The following is a 6,000-nucleotide window of genomic DNA, read 5'->3' as shown; positions in this document are numbered from 1 at the left end:
GCAACCAACCATAAGAAAAAATTACATTTAGGCCAAGAAGAGTTGTTCCATACCTTCTTCCACCATGGTGCATTTGTCAGACCATGCACTTGCCTGTCTAACTTGGCATAACCTTCAACTACAATAAATTTTCCTTTTGGGTTGGGACCCCAAGCCAAAATATCTCTCTTTGGGAGAATTGCATAACCTGCCCTCCAAGATTTTAGCCAACATAGTACGGTCCTCATCAAAACCACCCGAGGGCCACTCCTGGGGATCCTTCCAACAAGTCACCTCCACCTGACCTGTACACCCAACCACTTAACAATTATCCACCTTAATCCATCCAACATCAGTGAAAATATTACAAAGAGACTAAAGCTGCATATAACTAGAAAGAATATAAGGATGACCATCCCAAGAGTCTTGCCAAAAAAGAGCTTCAAAACTTCTATTACAAATCCAGAAAAGGTCGTCTTTAATAAGCCGAGCCCCCTTTTTAAGATTGTCCAAGATACAAGATCCCCTACCCAGCAAGCCAAGGCGTGACACCTCCTAGCCAACAACACCCGAGAGATACTTGTGTGTTAAAATCTTGGCCCAGTCCTAATCTTGACTTTTACACCACCACCAATACAACTTAGCTGCCAAATCGCATCTAACTAGAGCCATAGATCAAAGACCAAGGACCCCAACATGCTTTAGTCTACAAACAACTCACATTTAACTAAACTCCACTTAGAAGAAAGAAAACTGCCAGACCAAAGAAATTGTCGAGAAAGAGCATCAAACTCCCTCACAAAGTTGGAGGGGCGAGTATGCACAAAACACCGATACATGGGAAGAGCCCGCACCACCGACTTCAAAAGAGTCACTCTCCCAACAGAGGATAACCACCTGTAAGTCTAATGACTAACCTTGCTACAAAATTTGTCCAAAATTCCTTGCTGAAAATCTCTTCTGAATCCCCAAGTCCAAAGGAATCCCAAGATACATCAAAGGAAGAGACCCAATTTGAAATCTGAGGATCCCAGCAATCCTCTTCTGAATAAGCTGAGGAGTATTAAAAAAATATATGGAAGATTTATCCTCGTTGATTTTTTGACCTGAGGCTTTCAAGTTGATGTCCAAGGCTCTCCTAGAATTCACTGCCTCGATGAATTTGGCTCTACCCCTCAAACTTGTGTCTTCCACAAACTGGAGATGAGAATAAGGAGATAGAGCATCGCTCCAACTCCATCCTTGAATAAGACCCTGTCTTAGCTGGGAAGTAATCAGTTTGCCAAGACCCTTTGCCATGATAATGAATATATAGGGGGATAAAGGGTCCCCTTGCCGAAGTCCCTGAGAAGTACAAAACAACTCCGAAGGCTCCGCATTAATAAGATCTGAGAAGGAGGTAGAAGTCACACAACTAAGAACCTAATTCACCCACTCTTCTCCAAAACCAAAGGCCAAAAGGATTTTCTTTAAGAAATCTCAGCTCACCCTATCATAGGTTTTGGCCATGTCCAGTTTAATGAACATCGCTTTCTCCTTTGAGTTTTCCATTGAATGAATAGCCTCCATTGTTATCACAACACCGTCCAGAATCTGTCTTCCATCAATGAAACCACCTCGTTCCTTAGAAATCAGAGTACCGAGGAAAGGTTTGAGTCTATCACCAATAAATTTAGTGATTATCTTATAGACCACATTACATAGTGCTATAGGTCTGAAATGATCCAAACTATTAGGCCCCTCCTTATGAATGAGAACCAAAAAGGTAGAATTCATAGACTTCAGCATTTGCTTATTCCTAAGAGATTCCTAAACAACATCTAGAAGATCATACTTTATAATCTCCCAAAATTCCTGGAAAAACTCAATAGGAAACCCATCAGAGCCAGGAGCCTTACCTTTTTTCATATGAAACACAACTTCCTCTAGTTCAGGTAACAAAATAGGGCACAAAAGGGCATCATTCATTTTAGCAGAGACTAGAGGGAGAATACAACTCAAGATGGCCCTCTCTTCTACCATAGCCTCAAAATCCTCTTTGGTGAACAATTTTGAAAAATACCTGACAACTTCCATCGATATTTCATCATAAGAGGAGAGGTGGGACCCTTCTAAATAAATGAGAGAAGAAATAGAATTACCAGACCTCCAAACCTTAATAGAGTTTTGAAAAAATGTTATGTTTCTATCACCTCCCTGGAGCCAATCAACCTGAGACTTATGCTTCTAGAAAATCTCCTCACGCAACTCCCACTCCTCCAAGTCCTTAAGAGCTAGAGACTCAGCTTTACTAATATTAGTGGTCAACCCTTGATCCCTAATATGACATGTGACATCATCCAGCTTGGACTAAGCTACCATCTTCTGCACGTGAAGATTCCCAAAACATTGTTTATTCTACCTCTTCAACCTGTATTTCACATTCTGTAATCTCTTTACAAAAGTATACATAGCCCGCCCATGGGCAGGCAACCCTTCATACCACCAGCCAACCATAAGCTCCTTTAAAGATTGATCACACAACCACATCAACTGGAATTTGAAGGAAGAATTTTTGGAAATTCTAAAAGAGGTGGCAGAAAACTTGATAGGCTAGTGATCAAAGCCCCTCCAATCAAGAACTTTTGAACTGGTGGACCACTCGTGATTCACCCAATAGCAGCATACCAAAAACTCATCAAGCCTTTATGAAATAGCCTCAACACCACTTCTCCTATTATTCCCCATAAAGACACCATTAGTTGGTTTCACATCAATGAGATTCAAGAAAGCAATATTATCCCTGAGCAAACTTGAAGAAGGATCAAGCCCAAGTAATCCCCCTCACTATTCATCCAAACTAGCCATCGCATTAAAATCTCCAGCCAAAATACAAGGGAGAAAAGGATCTAGGGACCGAACAAATTTGATATGGGCCAAAGATGTGTCTTACCCAAAAAATCAGTAGGAGCATAAATATTAGATTAAAGGTACCTTTCTCCTGACTCAAAGCTAAAAGTGACCAAAGAAATGGAAGACCTACTAGAAATCCACCACAGGGGGGAGACCTTCCTCAAGTTCCAGAAGCAAGCAACCCCCCTTGAGCTGCCATGAGCACCCACTCTCCGCCAATGGCCATGGGGCCAAACATACAAAGCACAATTGCCCAAACCATCGACTAAAAGCCTGGTATCACCATTGAGATTAACCTTTTCTTGGTCAGTTTTCCACCCACTCCGTAAAGGTTTGTCTAAAGAATCTTTTTTAAGGGTCTTTTTTTGTAGGCCTAAAGTAGGCGAGGCTTTGTTACTCTTCACAAAATCTGAGGTCACCTTAGTGGGAGTGGGGGTAGAAGTCATGTCAACTGCACCCTCTGGAACCTGTGACCCACTGAGATCCCTACTAACCTGAACCTGCAAAGGTAGGCCCAAAGCCATCTATCCATCTTGTTGGTTCCCCAATGATAAAGCTCGATCCACTTTCATAGAGTCTGCATCTTGTACCTCAAGCTGAACTGGGGAACCCAAAGTCATTTCAACTAGAATTCCTTCCTCTTGGACCAAATCATCTAGAATATCAAACTTGTTTAGAGTGACTTCATTCTGCCTGTCCATCCAGGTTCTCTTCTTTCCTTTACCTTTATTCTGAAGTTTAATAGGAATGGAACCTTCCTTATCTGTATGACCTTTGGACATGGGGGTCTTCCCCTTATCCTCCCCAAGAAGAGAGTGAGGAGGATTGGAGGCTACAAAGGAAGAAGATTTATTTATGGGGCATCTCTGTTGTAAATGACCATATTCATGATAGATTTTGCACCTAAATGACAGGGTCTCATAGTCCAACTGTTGGATCCGAGAAGATGTTCCCAAACAAAATTTGATAGAGTTTGGTAAAGGGTTATTCGAATCAACTTCTACACAAATGTGAGCATAAGAAAATACCTTATGATCCTGGGTTTGTGTAGCCGAACCCACAAGTTTTTCAAGAATCAACGAGATTGAGCGAAGAATGTCTTCACTCCAGAATTCCAGTGGAAGCTTCGACAGTCGAACCCACACAGGCACTCAAGAGGAGAGCTCCTCAACAGAGTTGAAGCAGATATGCTAGGGTTTGATAAAGAGTCCCACTTGATCAAAGAAACAAGGGCCACCCTCAAAAGCCCCATTCCTAACTGCCAAGTTGGAAAAAATTACCAGAAAATAATTATTGGCTGTCGGAAGCAACTCCAAATCTCCTTCGGGATTCCAGACTCGACGCACCCAAGATTCTAAAATAGGTAAAGAGATGCAATGACCCATGAATCTACATATGAGAGCATGATTAATTCAATATTCAACATCCTTTGAAACTTGCTCCGGTTGAATAACCAAAACTAGGCAACCTAGAGACCTCTGCAAACAACCATTCACCTTTTTCATTCGAAAAGGCTCTTTCGAAGAATAACCTCCTTCACCCGATTGGAGTTTATCTATGTGCTCCTTCACACATGCATGCAACGAATGAGACAGATCAGCCATTTCCAAATCATTGGAGGTCACCTGAGAAGAGGGTAATCCTCTATTCTTCATGGAGTCAGGGAAAAAGCACAAGACAAGAAAAAGTGAAGAGGGGCAAGATTCCCTCAAACCCCAAATCACCTCACACTGCCCACAACACGTCACGTGGCATGCAATACAGAAAGAGGCAGCGACAAAACCCCACGACAACCAAGATAGCTTGTCCACGGGCTAGAGAAAACACACACCCCTGCAAACCAAATAAATCCCCCGCCGAACGTAGCAATAGTTGCAGACAAAAAAGAGAACGAGCTAGGGCATGTCGACCCTAGCTTGAAGCAGCTGAGAACGCATCGCCATCATTCAATCTCCAATTCATGCTATACTTATTACATACATCCTTCCATGATTTGTCATGTGATTTCATATATGAATTTAGTATTAAAACTAGATAACATTTTATTCATGTTTCTCATTATTCTCCTTCTAGTGCCCCTTCCTCAGAAGATCCCATGGATTTTTCTATGAATCACAATGATCGCGTTTGGATCCTTTCAAATTTTCTTATGATGTACCTTGGAGTGACTACTGACTACCTTATTACACATCTTATATTCAACAAACACATAACTTAAATATGAACAAGGATGAAGAACATCATGGGAATCTCTTACAAGTTTTACTTGGTATATGTAAGGATAACATGCTATTAATCGATCATACATCTTTTGCATCCTCCACCACTACACATGAGATGATGCGTTCACAAACAAATATGGGGCATGTTGAGCATTCTATTTCACCTTTCTAAACTAGTTCATCGGTAGTATTGATTATATAAAGAAATGTGATGATATTTATGCCCAAATATTTGAACCATGTGATGATACTAGTTAATTTTTTCGTAACTATCTAGCATATGAAATTTTGAATTATCCTTAACCAAGTGGATTGGTGACCTATACTATTTTACATATGGTGATGGTAAAGGTGTTCTACTACTCCATTAAAGGAAGTTTCACTAGTGTATGATTTTCTTGTTTTTGTTACGATCAATTTCTCTCACATTAATTCCAATAAACATTTTTTTTTTGTGTAGTTTAATTGCATTATACTTAAGTGGTCATGCTTTTACATGGTTTTCTTCCCCACTTCATGCTTAAATATCACATATTTTGGAGAGTTGGCTACATCTATATCACAAGTCATAAAATACATACAACAAGAACATGAATTGATCCAAATTAAATCACAATATTTCAAAAACTAATTACTAATTTGATATCTGCATTATGAGATCATGTTAAGCTTTAATGTATGTATTGATGAATTATTTTCCATCATTAAGGGACAAGTTTTAATAAGGTTTATCATTTATTTCAAATTTATGTGTTAGAATATGTAAATGTGAGCATGTCTTATTAGATCCTCTTTTATATCAACATATTTCTAGCACTCCTCCCCTTTGGCCACGAGTTAACATCATTGTTGGATTCAAAATATGGGGCAAAGAGGATGTATGCTACTTTTATCAATACCACTATCA

Source organism: Cryptomeria japonica, chromosome 3 (assembly GCF_030272615.1).
Source record: "Cryptomeria japonica chromosome 3, Sugi_1.0, whole genome shotgun sequence".
Taxonomy (NCBI): domain Eukaryota; kingdom Viridiplantae; phylum Streptophyta; class Pinopsida; order Cupressales; family Cupressaceae; genus Cryptomeria; species Cryptomeria japonica.
The sequence above is the reverse complement of the archived record's forward strand: the minus strand, read 5'-3'. Positions refer to the sequence as shown.